This window comes from Podarcis muralis, chromosome 7 (genome assembly GCF_964188315.1).
Source record: "Podarcis muralis chromosome 7, rPodMur119.hap1.1, whole genome shotgun sequence".
Lineage (NCBI taxonomy): Eukaryota > Metazoa > Chordata > Lepidosauria > Squamata > Lacertidae > Podarcis > Podarcis muralis.
The window spans coordinates 9492331-9509927 of record NC_135661.1 but is presented as its reverse complement, the minus strand read 5'-3'; the positions used below and the strand labels follow the sequence as shown (position 1 = coordinate 9509927).

Below are 17597 nucleotides of genomic sequence, written 5' to 3'. Positions count from 1 at the left end.
TCCAGAAACTGTTCTTTATCTTGGACTGTTCTTATTTTCAAATACTCTGGTTTCTCTTCAGATCGTATAAATCTTTCGCCTTTTACAAATGTGCTTATTTGAACCCAGATTTCCGAATCCATGTTCCAAACTCTAAATCTGTTACATCATGCTGGATCCCTTTTGAGTGTCCCCCGTCTTCCAGCAGAGTTGGTTTATGCAGAGCAGGGTTGGGGAATCCTTGACTCTCCAGATGCTGCTGGACTCTTAACTCCCATTGGCCCAAGAGATGATGGGAGTTGGAGTCCAGGAACATCTGGAGGAAGGAGGGTTCCCTGGCCTGGGTGCAGAATGGCAGGTGGGTTCTGCTGCACCACCGTAGTTTGACCAAAGGGAAGTGGCTGAGCTGGCTTCCTATCTCTCTTTCACTGTTGGGAAAGAAATTGGGACAGTGAAGGTTTCACCCAATTCCACCCCCCCCCTTTATTTCTCCTGTTTCCTGTGGTTTGCATAATTGAGACTCCGCCAGATCAGATCCCTGCAGAAGACTACAAGGGTTTCCTCCCCCAATTTTATCTTTAGTACAGGCTGTTCTTACTTTAGAAACGGATGACCCCAATTGCAGCCCGAAGAGGGACTTCTTTCCTAATTAATAAGCCCATTAATTAATTGTGTGCACACCACAGCCCATTAAGAGGCTGGTTGGCCTGGAGATGGAGGTTAGTGGATTTTATCTGCAGCCCAGCAGACAAAACGGGGGTGCAGGCATGGAGGGGTGTACACAGGAAGCTGTTTGAGGTTGAGTCAGATGGCTGGACCCCCTAGAGTTGTCTAGGGTGATGCACGAGGACTCTCCCAAGTCTCATCTAGAGGGTCTTTCCAATCTCCTGTTACCTGAGTTGCTGGCAACTGAACCTGGGACCCCCTGTTTTCAGAGCCTGTGCCTTGCCACTGAGCTGTGTGGTCCTGCGTCATAAACCTCACTGCCACAGTTTCATAGAGGTGTTAGAATTCCTGCTCCATGATTGCAGTCATGGGATTGTTGTCTATCACCTGTTGGTGTATGTTTTCATTCCACAGAGTGGGAAGTGACGGCGACAGGATGTTTGTGTTCCTGTGTTCCGTGAAGTGGGACTATTGTCCTTTGTCCTTTCTCTTTGCTGTTTGATGCTAGAGAGATAGGGAGCCATGTTGCAGTGCTCCGTGTGTGTTTATATGTAGATAAAGAAGATTAGCCAAAATGCTGAGTTGCTGAGGTCTGTTACGCAAACTGCAAAGACTCTGCGGATCCCTAAGTGTGCCGGTGTCTGTTGGCATTGGTCGCTGTGATGTTCGGGCAGAAGAAAGCTTGGGAAGCTCCTGAACGAATGACCAGGAGAGAGAGAACATGCCAGTTGGGCATGTGTCTCTGCCAGGGTCCTACTCGAGTGTAGGATGAGCTCCTGACAAAAGGATGCAGCTTTTAATTCTGCTCCCCATTAGCCACAATGGCTATGCTGTGCAGGGAATACTTCTGAATACCAGGTGCAGGAAGCTGCAGAAGGAGGTAAAGGTAAAGGGACCCCTGACCATTAGGTCCAGTTGTGGCCGACTCTGGGGTTGTGGTGCTCATCTCGCTTTATTAGCCAAGGGAGCTGGCGTACAGCTTCCGGGTCATGTGGCCAGCATGACTAAGCTGCTTCTGGCGAACCAGAGCAGCGCACGGAAATGCCATTTACCTTCTTGCCGGAGCGGTACCTATTTATCTACTTGCACTTTGACGTGCTTTCGAACTGCTAGGTTGGCAGGAGCAGGGACCGAGCAACGGGAGCTCACCCCGTCACGGGGATTTGAACCGCCGACCTTCTGATCGGCAAGTCCTAGGCTCTGTAGTTTAACCCACAGCGCCACCCACATCCCAAGGAGGGAAGGCTGCTAAATTTGCTCAGGTCCTGCATTTGTGTGGCCACTGTGATGCTGGCCTTGATGGGCTACTCACTTGTTCCATCAGGCTCTTCTTAATGGGAATTAGATATCTGGGCTGGTGAAGGCAGCTCTTGATGCGGACCTTCGTCTGCCTGATCCAAATGAGGCAGCTCTTCTGTTGCTATCTGGAGAGGAGAGATGCAGGAGATTTCGTCCGATGATGCATCAGAGCAGGGGGTGAGGGAGTCACTCTGGGGAAAGCGGAGCATTTTCTTCACTGCTCGTCGGAGGCTGTCTTAACGTGAGGCTGCCGTTCCTTCAGATCCTGGCCCTGGAGTTGAACCCAAAGTTCCAGAAATGGCAATGAGAACTGGAATGACATGCACGGTCAAAGCCAAGATCTAAGATGGCAAGCAGAGAAACAGAGAGAAAGTGCTTAGGCAGGATCCTCACACCAGGGACGGATGGCTCAGACTGACAGGCAAGCTCAGGAGACCGTGTTTTACAGGCCCTAGCGCACAGTGCTTGGTCCTTGAGAACCAGCTCAATGTAAGGGGTAAGGGACGCAGGTGGCGCTGTGGGTTAAACCACAGAGCCTAGGACTTGCCGATCAGAAGGTCGGCGGTTCGAATCCCCACGACATGGTGAGCTCCCGTTGCTGGGTCCCTGCTCCTGCCAACCTAGCAGTTCAAAAGCACGTCCTAGTGCAAGTAGATAAATAGGTACCACTCCGGTGGGAAGGTAAATGGTGTTTCCGTGCGCTGCTCTGGTTCGCCAGAAGTGGCTTAGTCATGCTGGCCACATGACCCGGAATCTGTACACCAGCTCCCTCAGCCAATAAAGCGAGATGAGCGCCGCAACCCCAGAGTCGGCCATGACTGGACCTAATGGTCAGGGGTCCCTTTACCTTTAAGGCACCACAGTCCGACTGCTGGATGCCTGGGTTCAAAATCTCACCGTAGCATCTTATGGAAGGAAAGTGAAGTAGCCCCAACCCATGTACCATAAAGGGGAGTAGGTTGAGAGTTGGACAGGTCTGCACCACGGCTACACCGTCCACTAACTCTCTTTTTCCTGCCTGGTCACCTGGAGAGACTTTCTCCTCGCCAAAGGCAACCAGTTCAAGGGCTGCTTGTTTGCAAGAGAATCCTAAGTCATTCAGGCACCCCCGGTCTTGAAAATCTGAGTTTGACTGAGGAAAAGTAGGAACATAAGGTGTTAAAGCAAATTTTGAATCTTGCTGTGTGAAGCTTGGGGGTAGGGGTGGCGCTGAATGTTTAATTGCTTTGGCAAAGAGTTGGCCAAATGGGGAGGGCCAGCTGGAGGCACCTTATGAAAGGCCTATGCTCAACCAAGGAACCTTATCCTAGCGCCTGCACCTCACTCACTGTTCCTCCCCATATGCTTGGGAAATGAGCTGGGTGCCCTCTTAGTCCTTTCTTCTTCCTCCTCTTAGCCACAGAGGCTTAAAAATAAAAATAAAAAAGCAGGTATTATCCAGGCATTCTCAGATCCCCGAGCTAATGCTGTATCCCCCGCCGAGCATAAAGCTTTTTGATCGTCAGCTTGCAAATTGTGATATTATTATTATTATTATTATTATTATTATTATTATTATTATTATTATTATTGCTATTTTAAAAAGGTTTAAATTCCTTGCTTTTTTTTTAGCATAAGATCCTTAGTTGTTTAAGGGAAACATGTTTCCACGTTCACTGCGCTGCGCATGGGTTTCAGGGACCTGTGGGGCATTGCAAGTAAGAATTTCAGTATGAGCATGAGGAAGTCTGGCTTTAAGGAGGACAGGGATGTTTTTTTTATATACATGTAATGAAAATGCATACTGCTTTTTTTTTTTTTTTTTTGCTTGATGCTCAGTTTAAGCAATGTAATTGCAGGATCTAAAAACCTTACAGTAAGATAAAAGGGGAAAAGGTACGTATATTATGTAAGATAGCAATGCACACTTTCCTAAAGTGGCCAGAAAGTGGTTGAATTCATTTAGACAGCCAGTATGGCACAGTGGTTAGAGTGCTGGACTAGGAGCTGGGAGATCAGGGTTCGAATCCCCCCACTTGGTCATGAAGGAGTTCTTTCCGCAGGGCCTGTAAGACAGAGTTGTTCTGCCTGGCCTTTGGCTTGGGATCAACTTGATCCCCTCCCTCTCTTTCCTTTTTCCTTTCTCCTTCTGTGATGGAACTCCTATTTGGGGACTTCCCTGGCTTTTTTCTGGCCCATGTAGGACCAGTCTGGATAGTTGGCCTTGGTGAAGACTTGACGTTTTCACCCCCCCCCCCAAAAAAAAAGTTTTTGATTTGAGTTCCTACTGAAATGAGGTTGCATTTTAATGTTGTATTTTAATCTTGTTTTTAAGTTGTATTTCAATCAATTGTTTTTATACCTGGTGTTAGCCGTCCTGAGCCCGGTCTTGGCTGGGGAGGGTGGGGTATAAATAAAATTTATTATTATTATTATTATTATTATTATTATTAGGCTACCTCACAGTTTTGTTGTGAGGATAAACCAGAGAGAGCTATGTGGGCCACCTTGAGCTCCCTGGAGGAAAGGTAGTATACAAATGGATTAAATAAATATATTTAATTTATGTGTTTTTATGTTCATTGTGAACAGGCGGAATCATGTGACAGGCTCTGCCCTATGGGTGTTAAGAGGCCATCTTGCCTCCCTGCAGTTCCTCCCTTGGCCTCAAGGGCGGCAGCGTTCAGACCAGAACGTTCCACCATTGCTGCTTTAACTTTTCCTATGTTTTTAATTATTGCTGTAATTTTTGCCTCGTGATGATTTTACCGTTTTATCTATTTCTGGACTCGAGCGACGTGTGATTTTTACGAAATAAATATCTGCACCTGAGTACCAGTCCCACCCCCTGCAAAAGAAATCAACGGTTACGAGAATCAACATAGTCATAGCCTAGGGAACGTGTGTGCAAATTTCTGCCTTTTTTGTTTTGTTGTGGTTCTTATTTAGCCTATTGCTAGCTGTCCAGGGTCTCCAGGGTGGGTGGAAGATCTGGGCGGGAAAATAAATATTAACTGATTAATCTACGTGACCTCTCTTGCTTTTCATCTCTAATCATAACATTGACAGGAAAGAGAGGGACTGGAGGCTCCGGGGGGGAGCTTTGCTATTAATATTTATAAAGATTGTGACGGGAACATGGGTTTTAAGGAGTGTGCAAAAGTTGCCCACAAAATCTTGCTAGTTCAAGCGAGAAGTTTTTGGTCTCTGAAGAAACCCCTCTAATGTTTTTTGCCTGAGTTCATTTCATTTTTTACTTGGCGAGGGAGATAACGGCAGATCACAACCGCCCCAGTGCGATAGTACGTATTTTGTGGCTTTGTATTGTGATAGGGACGCGGGTGGCGCTGTGGGTAAAAGCCTCAGCGCCTAGGGCTTGCCGATCGAAAGGTCGGCAGTTCGAATCCCCGCGGCGGGGTGCGCTCCCGCTGCTCGGTCCCAGTGCCTGCCAACCTAGCAGTTCGAAAGCACTCCTGGGTGCAAGTAGATAAATAGGGACCGCTTACCAGCGGGAAGGTAAACGGCGTTCCGTGTGCTGCGCTGGCTTGCCAGATGCAGCTTTGTCACGCTGGCCACGTGACCCGGAAGTGTCTCCGGACAGCGCTGGCCCCTGGCCTCTTAAGTGAGATGGGCGCACAACCTCAGAGTCTGTCAAGACTGGCCCGTACGGGCAGGGGTACCTTTACCTTTATTGTGATTTTATGTTGTAACCAACCTGAGAGGATAAAGCAGTATACAAATTTAATAAATAACAAGAACAACAATAATAGTACAGTGGTACCTCGGGTTACATACGCTTCAGGTTGCATACGCTTCAGGTTACAGACTCCGCTAACCCAGAAATAGTACCTCGGGTTAAGAACTTTGCTTCAGGATGAGAACAGATTTCGTGCTCCGGTGGTGTGGCAGCAGCAGGAGGCCCCATTAGCTAAAGTGGTGCTTCAGGTTAAGATCAGTTTCAGGTTAAGAACGGACCTCCGAAACGAATTAAGTAGTTAACCTGAGGTACCACTGTAATAATAATAGTACAGTGGTACCTCGGGTTACATACGCTTCAGGCTACAGACTCCGCTAACCCAGAAATAGTGCTTCAGGTTAAGAATTTGCTTCAGGATGAGAACAGAAATCATGCTCCGGAGGCGCGGCAGCAGCAGGAGGCCCCATTAGCTAAAGTGGTGCTTGGATGTGAGGGCGATCTGGCTGCGACATCTGTCACCCCATTGATGGTGCTTCAGGTTAAGAACAGTTTCAGGTTAAGTACGGACCTCCGGAACAAACTATGTACTTAACCCGAGGTACCACTGTAGTAGTAGTACAGTGGACGCTCAGGTTGCGAACGTGATCCGTGCGTGATGCACATTCGCAATCCGCAGCAGTGCGTCTGCGCACGCATGTGTTGCGATTAGGTGCTTCTGCGCATGCACAAAGCGCGATTTAGCGTTTCTGCGCATGTGCGACCGCCAAAACCCAGAAGTAACCCGTTCCGGTAATTCCGGGTTTTGGCGGTCCGTAACCCAAAAAACCGCAACCTGAAGCGTCTGTAACATGAGGTATGACTGTAGTAGTTGCAAGCCATCAGCACTCTTAACAAACCATATCCCCCAGAATTCTGTGGGGCAAACCATGACCATGTGCAGTGCTACCATAGTGCTATGAATGTGGCCTAAGAGTCAACCCAGTCCAGTCGGCACAGGTGCCAACTTAAATAAAATGTTGGGGGGGGGCCAGTTAAGCCCCACCCTGCATAATCACATGACGCGGTGTACCCGCACTATTTGAATGACCATGCCTATCAACTTGGAGGGGGGCGGCCCTCTTAATTATTTTATGGGGGGGGGGGAATCGAAGACCCCTCAGCCTAGGATTCCGGGTTTCCCCAGACATATCCTCAGCATGCCCATCCAGGTGGATTTTTGCATTTTACATGAGGTGTCCAGATTTTTTGGGGTGGGTGGGTGTTATTTATTTATTTACGGAGATGCGGGGTGGTGGTGGGGTGCCCAGAATGTGCCCGGGTTTTTGCTACCTCAGCCCCTCGGAGTTGGCTCCTATGCCCGTCGACTTCTGCGTGTGGCATTGGGGAGGGGCGCCATCTTGTCGTCAGGCAGCAAGACTGCGGCCGCCTCCAGATGTTTTTGGAGTACGAAACCATGCTGGCTGGGGCCGATGGGGGTTGAGGGCTTAAAACATGGGGGGGGGGGGGAGATGACACACCAGGTTGGGGGATATTCATTTACAACGAGAGCAAGTTGCTTGTTGAGACAGGCTTGCTTTGTGGTTGTGCTTCACAAATGGCCATTAGAAGAAACAAGCCTCTTTGAAACGGCCTTGAGCCATGAGTGACCCCTTTCCAGAACGGGCTTCGGATGAGTTATTTGCCCCTCCATCCTCTTACAAAAGATGTCCTCCTTCATGTTAGGCCTTTTAGGCTTCTGCTGAGATTGTTACCAATATTTATCCCATCTCTGTGCCTTCTTGTGGGGTTGGAAATTCTTCCTTTATCAAAACTGCTTGGACTTCATTTTGGGCCCTTTCTTTTACTTTGTTCTATGACCTGCTTTCTGGATTTGGTGTTACGTTGTGCTCAGACCCTACGGGGTTAAGTTAGTCATGACTAATTGGAGACCACTGCTGTCAGGGGACCTACTCTGAGTAGGATCTAGATGGATACCATCCTTGTGTGTTGTTCCCCCCTCTCCTCCTTGCTGGATACAAATATTTTGATATCTTGCTTCCACACTCCTGTTGTCTTGGAGCAATTTTTGCTTGTTGGAAAATAAGTGGAAAGGATGGAGAATGTTTATCTTGCCCGCTGGAGATCTGTTATTGCATGCTGATCAAATTTGTCGCTCTGGCTTCCTTCCTTTCCACCTCCTGCTCCCCCACGTTTGCCTTTTTGAGCTGCGAGCTGCACATTGTGAGTCTGGAATGTTGCTGTGGCTGAATAATGCCACCCTGAGAATTGCAGCTCCTCTACTTTTTATTTTTATTTTTTAACAGCTAAGTTTCTAGCCCTCAATTCTGTAAATGGTCAGCTGGAAAGCATTTGGCCAGGCCATCCGGTAAGATCTTGAGAGAGAGGTTTGGTTTATTGCCGTCCCATCCAAAACGTGACCTGTACTTCGGATAGATGTTTTTGGAAATGGTCTTGGCGTTTGGTTGTTTGGGTTTTAAGATTTAATAGTTGGCAAGGTTGGCTTCATCCCAGATGCTTGGAGGATTAATGTAAAAGGCAACAGAATCAAAGAAAGAAATCTGGTTGGAAGGGTTTGATTGTAACCCAAAGGTTGTTTTAACCTTATCTATTCTATTCTATTTTCTTTCGGCTGCTGCACAGAGATTTTCCTATCGGCACGCTATGCCCCAAGACAGGTGTGTTGTTAGTGTGTGTGTGAATTTCATTTTCTTTTCGGTTGCTTTTTCGAAGTTCAATGATTATGCACACGACACCGTTTCGATGATAATCTCATTGTTTCTTCGTTGACAAAGCCATGCCATTCTGTACTGCCTTGCTGTGTAATTATTGGATTTTGGTGTGTGTGTGTGTATGCGTGTGTGTTTTTTTACTAGTTCAGTGTAACGTTTACTGATTTCCCCAAAGCTTCGAGAGGACCCTGGAGTATTGATCTAGCTGCAGTTTTAAGTAACTCACAGCCAACGCAGAGGCTGCTCTAATATTAATTGCTTGACGCGACGTGCGCTCGCCGGCAGTTCTGCGACATGGATTCCAAAAAGAGCGAGTAAATAACCAAGCACGGGCCCATGTAAATATTGCCCTAGTGGGAGCAGGGCTGTGCGTCATTCGCACCACCAAGTGAATCACACTTGCACTGGACTTTAGGCCCTCTCATTGTTGCAGGAATGCAGCTCAAGAAATGGAAAGTTCCTTTCCACAACCTAAAGAATGAGGTGCTTTTCTTCTTGAGATCTAGGCACCCACTTCCAGGGCGAAGTGTGGGGGTGTGCATACACCCCATAATTCTATGGAGTGCAGAATGTGAGGATGTGCATGGAACTTCCTTTCCTTGGAACGTCATTTTAATTTTTTTTATTAAAAACGCATACACAAGACAAGCGTGCCTGGTATTTATGGTAGCCAAGACGCGCTTGAAAACGTTTAGCAGCCATTCGTTTGGGAGTGAGTGATTTATTATTATTTATTTCATAAAAAAATTACACACTGCTTGATTGTAAGAAGAAGAAGAAAACTCCTCCAAGAGGTTTATAAAAAGAATGAAACAGTAAAATTATATCAGCAACAACAGCTAAAGTAGCTATTTAAAATACTCAAATAATAATAATTAAAATCAGCAGTAAGCTAAAATCAGCTTAAAACATTTATTAACATGCTGTATAACTGGGTAAGGTTGTCTAAACAAAAATGCTTTGAGCAGGTGCCAAAGAGAGCACCTGCCTGCTATCAATTGGCAGGGAGTTCCAAAGGTGCTGCAGCACGAAAATATCAATTTCTTACAAATGCAGAATGAGTATTATGTGGCAACTTTAACAGGGCCATGTTCGCAGATTGAAGTGGATGAGTGGGCGTGTATGGCGTGACGCAAGTTCAGTGACTTTTGTAGCTGTTCCACCCCCCCACCCCCCCGGAGGGACTAGGACAGGGGCCAGCAAACCTTTTCAGCAGGGGGCTGGTCCACTGTCCCTCAGACCTTGTGGGGGGCTGGACCATTTTTTTGGGGGGGGGGAAGTGATGCAAGAGCACCACGAGCCCCGGTGGCTACTTACCTGTGTCTTGCGAGCAGCAGGGGCTGGCGTCAGTGGTGTGCGAAAGGGCTCCGGAGAGGGGCTGCTTAAAATGGCAGCCGCTCGAGCACTGCTGCTGATGCTGCTGGCACCAACAAAACCTAGCTCTATTCCTCCTCTAGGCAGGGCAGGGAGAAGCCAGGAGGAGGGAGGGAGGAGGAGGCAGCGGCGCCCTGTGAGGGAGAGGGAAAGAATGCATGCACGCTGGCGAGCCATGCAGTGATTCCTGGACTGTCCGTGGGCCAGATCCAGAAGGCAGTTGGGCCTGATCCAGCCCGCGGACCTTAGTTTGCCGACCCATGGGCTAGGATATTTTGCAAATACAGTGGTACCTCGGGTTGCAGACGCTTCAGGTTACAGACTCCGCTAACCCAGAAATAGTACCTTGGGTTAAGAACTTTGCTTCAGGATGAGAACAGAAATCACCCCATTAGCTAAAGTGGTGCTTCAGGTTAAGAACAGTTTCAGGTTAAGAACGGACCTCCGGAACGAATTAAGTACTTAACCCGAGGTACCACTCTAGTGAAAACTTACAGAATAAACAAAGTAACAATTAAGACAAAAAATGCATGAGGGATACAGAATTCTTGGATGTGGAATGTGGAGTTTGGAATTTTTGCGGCGCATGGTTTTTTGGATTGCCCAGGTGTGAAGGTTTTTAAAAACTGAAGCGACTTGCTCTGCTCTGGTCCCCCGCAAGAGCCAATGGAGCTGGGTCAGTTCACAGCCAAGCCAGGTAATGACCTCAGCCCGTTCCAGCCTATGTCTCCAGCAAAAGGCTCTGTCCTCAAAAGGGAAAAGTCTTCTGAGATGCCTTGCCCATCATGCTCCCTGCAATGTTGGACCGGTGGGGTCTTGAGAAAGGCATTCTTCTTGAAGGTAGCCTTTTTGCTCTGACTCGCTCTGTGTTCTGCCTTTGGGCTTGCGCCCAACCAAGCTGGGATTAGTTGCAGTTCCTGCATTGCAGAGGGTTGGACTAGATGACCCTGAGGTTCCCCCCAAATCCACATTTCTATTATTCTTGAAGCACGCCCCGCCCCACAGCAGCGGGTATTCAGAGCGATGCTGAATGGGCTAATGGGCATCACACTTGACTAACACTTGACTTGACAATCTTGCCGGCCACTTACTGTGGGCACAGAGGGCAGCCCTGTCATAGGGTCTGGAGGAGGCAGCGGTCAGAGCAGGACAAAGCAGGGTCAGAGCATGAAGCCATGCCCCCCTTTCCCCCCCCAAACAGAAGTTGGCCAAAAAATTCGTAAAGAGGTCCTTGGTTTGTTCCACGACCCTCCTGTCACCTTTTGGCAGTTTTGTAGTTCGTTCCCAGTGCAATAAGGGCATGCAAGCTAAATTTCTGCCTGATGTCCTACCTAAGTCGTTCTCCCGCCCCGCAACACTGTGGGATTTGCAGGACCCTAAAAAGTAGAGACATCACCTTGCCAACAAAGGTCTGTATAGTTAAAGCTATGGTTTTCCCCAGTAGTGATGTATGGAAGTGAGAGCTGGACCATAAAGAAGCCTGATCGCCGAAGAATTGATGCTTTTGAATTCTGGTCCCATGGACTGCAAGAAGATCAAACCTCTCCATTCTTAAGGAAATCAGCCCTGAGTGCTCACTGGAAGGACAGATCCTGAAGCTGAGGCTCCAATACTTTGGCCACCTCACGAGAAGAGAAGACTCCCTGGAAAAGACCCTGATGTTGGGAAAGATGGAGGGCAGAAGGAGAAGGGGATGACAGAGGACAAGGTGGTTGGATAGTGTTCTCGAAGCTACCAGCATGAGTTTGACCAAACTGCAGGAGGCAGTGGAAGACAGGAGTGGCTGGCTTGCTCTGGTCCACGGGGGCACGAAGAGTCGGACACGACTAAATTACTAAACAACAACAACAACAGTATCCTAGAAATGTCATCCAGTCCAAACCCCTCCAGTGCCGGGAATATTTTGCCCAACATTGGGCTTGAACCCACAAGCCTGGGAGATTTGCACTGGAAATTCTGCAAATTGGACATTAGCTCCCTGATCCGCTAGGATTGCATCTGGGCAGTCGCAGCCCAGCCCAGAATCCTCTTGGCTTGGGGAGTCAGGTGACTCCAACAAGGCCAGTCAGCTGCCACAGTGTCATATAAAGCTCCCAGATCTTTTGCAGCCTGGACAACTTTCCACTGAGACCTCCCGACCTAGAATCATAGAATTGTGGAGCTGGAAGAGACCCCAAGGTTCATTTAGTTTAGTGCAATGTAAGCAAAGGCCTGTGCCCCAAGGGTCTTGCAATGTGGCTGCCCGGGTGATTGGAAATGCTTGTTTCACATCTCACAAGGGTAGCAAAGGTGGATTGGGCCCACTCCCATGCCCGACCTCTTAGCAGGCAGAGCTTGGAAAGGCTCCTGGGTTTGTGGAGTTTCTTGCATTCTAGATGTGCGCTCTCTCTCTCTCTCTCTCTCTCTCTCTCTCTCTCTCTCTCTCACACACACACACACACACACACACACACCCTCCTCCCATAATTTGATTCCTCTTTATTGTAATCCAGCCTTTGGAGTATTGCTGCAGTAAATATCTGATTAGCAAAAACCGCACTGTGTCAACTGCTTTTATAAAAGGAGAGGTGATGGGGAGATGGAACATTCCCTTGTTATCCTTTGCAGCCGTTCCTTCCTTCCCTCCCTCCTGCCCCCCCCCCCTCCCGGAAGATTGGAGCCTGCTCCAGAGCCTCCTGCTACTGAACTTTTCTTTCCAATAAAAGCAGCTAATTAACATTATTCTTTAATTATTGCCTCTATCAACAAGGGGTCTGATTCTACCAGCAGGCTAGTCTCGCTCTCTCTGCAGCTACCCTTGTGTACGCTTCAGTTCCTGTTGCCTGTTGAAATGAATTTGATGTCATCTGTCCATTGTCACTTAATGGGGGCTCCTGGGTAATGATGGCGCGTTCTGAGCGCTGTTAGCAGCCCGCCAGCATGTAATTCTCCCCCTCAGGCAAGAGTACTTTGGAAGTCTCTGGGTAGTTTTGAACTCTCTGTTCTTAATTAAATATGCATTTTTTTTCACGGTAAGCAGGTTAATTCTTTTGTGCTGTGTTGTAATGCTGTTAGGAATTTTTCATAGTTCTTATTAAACATTATTCAGGCGTTGTGGATTCTGTAATTAAAAAAAAAAAAGAAAGAAAAAGGAAAGAAAAGAAAGAACAAAGATAATTTAAAGAAAGAACGAACCCCACCACCACCACCCCTACTACTCCCAGTTGTTTTCTTCCCCCCGGTTAATTTATCAAATGAATTTTGCAAAAAGAAGGGGAAAAAATTGGTGGGGGTGGCGGGGGGGGGGGAGGTGTGTGTACATCCCCAGAGTGTTTTAAAAGGGGAAAGATTTAATTGCTCTGCTGGGACCAGTTGCTCATGGAAGATTTGGCTGTTTGATTAGCAAACCCTTCAGAGGAAGGCTTTTAAAGCTCCACCAGTTTAAATCCCCCCCCCAAAAAATCGCTGGGTTCTCTGCAGATGTCTTCTTCGTTCTAAATGGGCCTTTTTCAAGTGTGGGTTGAAGAGCAAGGAGGAAGGATTTTAGCAGAGGGAACAAGGAGCAGACACTGGCTTGCAGCTCTGCGGTTGGACTGGAGTTCTCCTAACGGTTTGTGGAAATAGCTGCCCTCGCTATGGGTTTGTGATTCCTGCATTGCATGGGTTTGGGCTGGACGCCCCATGGGGTCCCTATAGAAGCCTATGGTTCTGTACGTATCAGGTGCTTGGGGAAGTGATGGCATCTTTGTATATGCACAGCTTTCCAAATAATTAGGGTTGCGGTGGTTTCATTCCTGGAGTGATTTGTGTTAATGAACTAAGCAACCCCTTTGATCAATTAAGAGGGTGTCCCTTATTAATTTGGGCAGCAGATTCCCCCCCCCCCCCACTCTAACTTGCTTTTAATGCAACAACTGGCAAGAAAAAGGAAAAAGAAAACCCCTCTATCTTTCTCATGGAAGAAGGAATGCCTGCTTTAACTAAGATACTGGCAGAATGCTGAGCCATGATTCGTTTGAACCAAGTCCAGGAGGCTTAACCATGGTTTGTTACAAACCACAGTGCGAAGCCATGGTTTGTTGTTGGCTGATGAATTATGGCTTGTTTTGACTATGGCATTGTACTCAGCTTGCTTGGCAGTGGTCTATTTGGGCTGGTAAGGCGTGTGATGTCCATGTTTGGGCAGCAGTTGGATATAGAGTTGGGAAAGATGTGCTGATGGGCAGAGTGGAGGGACACTATCCTGCTCCTCTACAGTGCAGAGCCTGCTTCAATTACATCTAGACTGGAGCTTATAATCTGGGTGCAGGCTAAAAGCCTCTGACTCTCAAAACTTAGCCTGAGAACTCAAAAGTTAGCCTGGCGTAACCGCGCAGAGAATAGATTTTCAAACATACAAACCCCATTTGGACCCTCTGATTTCATCAGTGCTGTAACGCGACAGAAAACTTTGTGTAAGCGTATGCATCTGTGTTTCCCACCTTTTAAGTAATTTCCAAAATTTCCTTTTTGAGCCACATGTCCTTTCCCTTGATCAGGTTACCGATAATCTACCTTGTCGACTAACGAAATCATGCAGCATATCTGATTTTATCCAGCGGCAGAAACTGGTGGTTCTTCTGCTGTGTCCGAATCAGTGTAATATTTTCATTAGACGGTGACAGGAGAAATGGGCCATTGACATTTGCTGGTAACGATATTAAACCATCAAATTGGCTTATTGGCATGTTGGGGAAGGGGCCACGCTGGGATTCCTTGCCCTCCCTGCGCACAGGAGGCAAAAGCAGGGCAGACTGTGTTGAAATCCCACTTGGCCTTCAGGATTCGGGTGGCCTGGGAAGTGAATCCAGCATGGTGTAGTGGTTAGAGGGTAAGACTGGGACTGGGGAGACTGGGCTCCAGATCCTCTCCCTTCCAGCCGTGAAGCTTGTGATGTTCTGGTATTTCTTCCTATACACATAAGAACTTAAGGCTGTCGTCACGTGGCCCTGATTGGAGGACTTGCAGTGCTTCAGTGCAGTCTTGGATTTGCATGATGGGTCCATAATTAAGCAGAAGGTGACAAGGGTGCTGAGGAAGGAGGAATGTGGGAGGAAGGAGGTGCTGGAGATTACCATGGGGGTGTGTGGCTTGCGTGCAGGGAGGGGTTTGCACAAATGGAGGTGGGAGGAAGAGGAAGCGTGGGGGTGAAGGTGAAAACGGGGGTGCAAAGTGGGTTTGCAGAATCGAAAGGTTTCGAAAATAGGGTTAGGAAAGTGAGAAGGGGGTTTATACCTTGCAGATTCTCAGGTGGTCTGATCTCAGTTGGTTGTTTAATCAGTTTGATTGTTTCTGTTTGAACTGCTTTCAAATACCAATTGCTGGAAGCCACAGGAGGGGAGAGTTCCTCTTGTGCTCGGATCGTGAGAACAGGATGTGGGACTACTTGGGGCATTGGCTTGATCCAGAAGGCTCTTCTCATGTCCTGAGGTCCATCTTTCCTCCAAGGAGCTCAAGGGGGCATCCACAACTCTCTCCCTCTCCAGTTTGTCCTCACAATAACCCAGTGAGGTAGGTTAGGCTGAGAGACAGTGATTGGTCCAAGCTCACCTAGAGAGGTTCCTTTCTGAATGGGGGATTTGAACCATGGTGTGATGGCCTGGGAATCTGATTCAGAGGCTGAACCGGGGGAATCCCAGCCTGCACAGGAGTCCCCGCCTCCAGGGCCGGCTGAGCCAGGGCAAGGGCTTGAATCTGAAGGGCCCTCACCTGTGCCGGATCCTCAGGAGCAGACACTAGATGAATCCACTCTGGCTCCGGAGGTGATTGAGGGCCCATTGCCTGCAGGTGCTCCTCTCCCAGCCCTGTCAGGGGAAGGTGAGGTTGCCTCTGGGTCCAGTAACCCTCCAGCCTCTCCTGAGCTGCAGAGGCTCAGGGCAGAGAGGCGGAGGAAACTAAGTTCTCTCAGGAGAAGTGCGCGCCTCCAGGCCAGGAGAGGCGAGTCACCTGTGGGCCAGGACCGCCCTAGGCCCCAGAGGAGATAAAGGCCAGTCAGCCCAGTCCCAGGTTGCGGGAGCAACATCGCTGGAAACCTGTTCCTGCCAGCACCCTGTCCTGCTCTTCTGGAGTTCCTGACCACGCCCGGCTCCTTGCCTTGGACCCCGCTTCGCCCCTGACGGACAGCCTCCAGACCCTCGACCCAGGACCGGACTCAGACCACACCGCACGGTAACCCCCCCCCCCCCCGGGACCAGCACACATGGACTCCCAGGTCCTGGCTTAACCTAACTGCTACACCGCGCTATCTCTTGATTTTGTTTTGATTTTGGCTCCTGGCTTCCCTGCAGACCTACCAGTAGGCTTAGCAAAGAAGAGAAGTAGCACAAGGTATTTTAACAGCATCAATAAGGTCTTGGAAGCATCAGTGCTGGGCTGGTAGCAGCTGTGTACCACGTTCCCACGGCACAGGCAGCCAAGGTCCTCAGGTTTCTGTTGCTATTGCAATTGCAGCTTGATCTTGGCAAATACTGCTAGATAATGACGGACTCTTTCTCTGTTTCCCTTTCCTTGACGCTGAGCAAAACAGCATGGACTAGATTTGCATGAACAAAACAGTGACCCATCTTGAGCACTCTCAGCAGGGAGCGTCAAGGGGCCTGATCCGGCCCTCTAGCACATTGGCCGCTTAAATAAAAGCACCTATCAAATAGTCCAAATTCTGGACAAATCCACGAGGAGTTAATTCAAGGCTGTGTCTTTCATGATTTTATTAGCTGTGGCTCCAGGGAGTTGGACTAGACGGCCCTTTGGGTCCCTTTGAACTCCACAGATCTATGATTGCACAAACACAGAGAAGTACATTGGGCACCAGATTGAACACCCTGAGAATCAAGACTCATTTAAAGCAATCGCCAGAACCTGGCCCCATCCACAAGTTTCTAGCTCTTGCAAAGATAGTTTCGCAATAGTGGGAAATCTGAGATTTCAGGCGGCTGAGCGGACAGAGCTTTGGTAGAACCAAGAAAATTGTGCAAATTGTGTGTTGTTGTTTGGCATTGTGTGAACTAACACATTACATCCAACTTACCCCTCTAAGAGGGGATATCTTGGGAGGTAACCACCAGAGAGAGAGAGCCTTTTCTGTTGTGGCCCCAGCATTTGAGAAATGCTCTCCTCAGCAAGGCCCACCTGGCACCAACACTGTAATCTTCTCAGCACGAGGTAAAGACTCTCCTCGCAGGCACTGATGGCTGATTTTCTTGTATTCTGCTGGACTTCTAAAATTACATTTTTTTGTGCTGCTGTTGGTTAGATGAACACTGTGGACTCAAACTGTATAGGATAATTTCTGTTGTTTCGCTTCAAGCTTCATAGACTTTTTAGGTTGCTGTGTTTTTCCTGCTGCAAGCATGTTTTCAGTAGCAGGTGCTGAACAAAAGGTTGTTTGTGTGATACGCACCACATACAAGCTGCTAGGTAGGAAGCTTCATCAGTCCTAGGGACTAGGAGCTTGGATGTGAGAATGTTGATAGCCAGAAACTGGAAAGAAGCAAAGAGTTTAAATGTAGGGAAATGGTATAATGTGATTTGGGAGATGGCACTTTCTGAAAAGGGACGCGTGTGGTGCTGTGGGTTAAACCACAGAGCCTAGGACTTGCCAATCAGAAGGTCGGCGGTTCGAATCCCCACAATGGGGTGAGCTCCCATTGCTTGGTCCCTGCTCCTGCCAACCTAGCAGTTCAAAAGCACGTCAAAGTGCAAGTAGATAAATAGCTACCACTCCGGCGGGGAGGTAAACGGTGTTTCCATGCGCTGCTCCGGAAGCGGCTTAGTCATGCTGACCACATGACCCGGAAGCTATACGCCAGCTCCCTCGGCCAATAAAGCGAGATGAGCGCCGCAACCCCAGAGTCGGT

At 48.4% G+C, this 17597-nt stretch overlaps 1 protein-coding gene across 5 annotated transcripts in view; it reads left to right on the top strand.

Moving 5' to 3' along the window:
• The window catches only part of CUX2 (cut like homeobox 2), a 234067-nt gene that overhangs the window by 11378 nt on the left and 205092 nt on the right, over window positions 1–17597 (top strand). The window contains exon 1 of one of the 5 annotated variants that reach the window (XM_077931179.1): window positions 7153–7985. The exons of the other annotated variants lie outside the window; for them this stretch is intronic. The gene's annotated coding sequence lies outside the window, so the exon portion shown is untranslated. Of the gene's footprint in view, window positions 1–7152; window positions 7986–17597 lie in introns of those variants that run through there. 5 annotated transcript variants of the gene reach the window in all.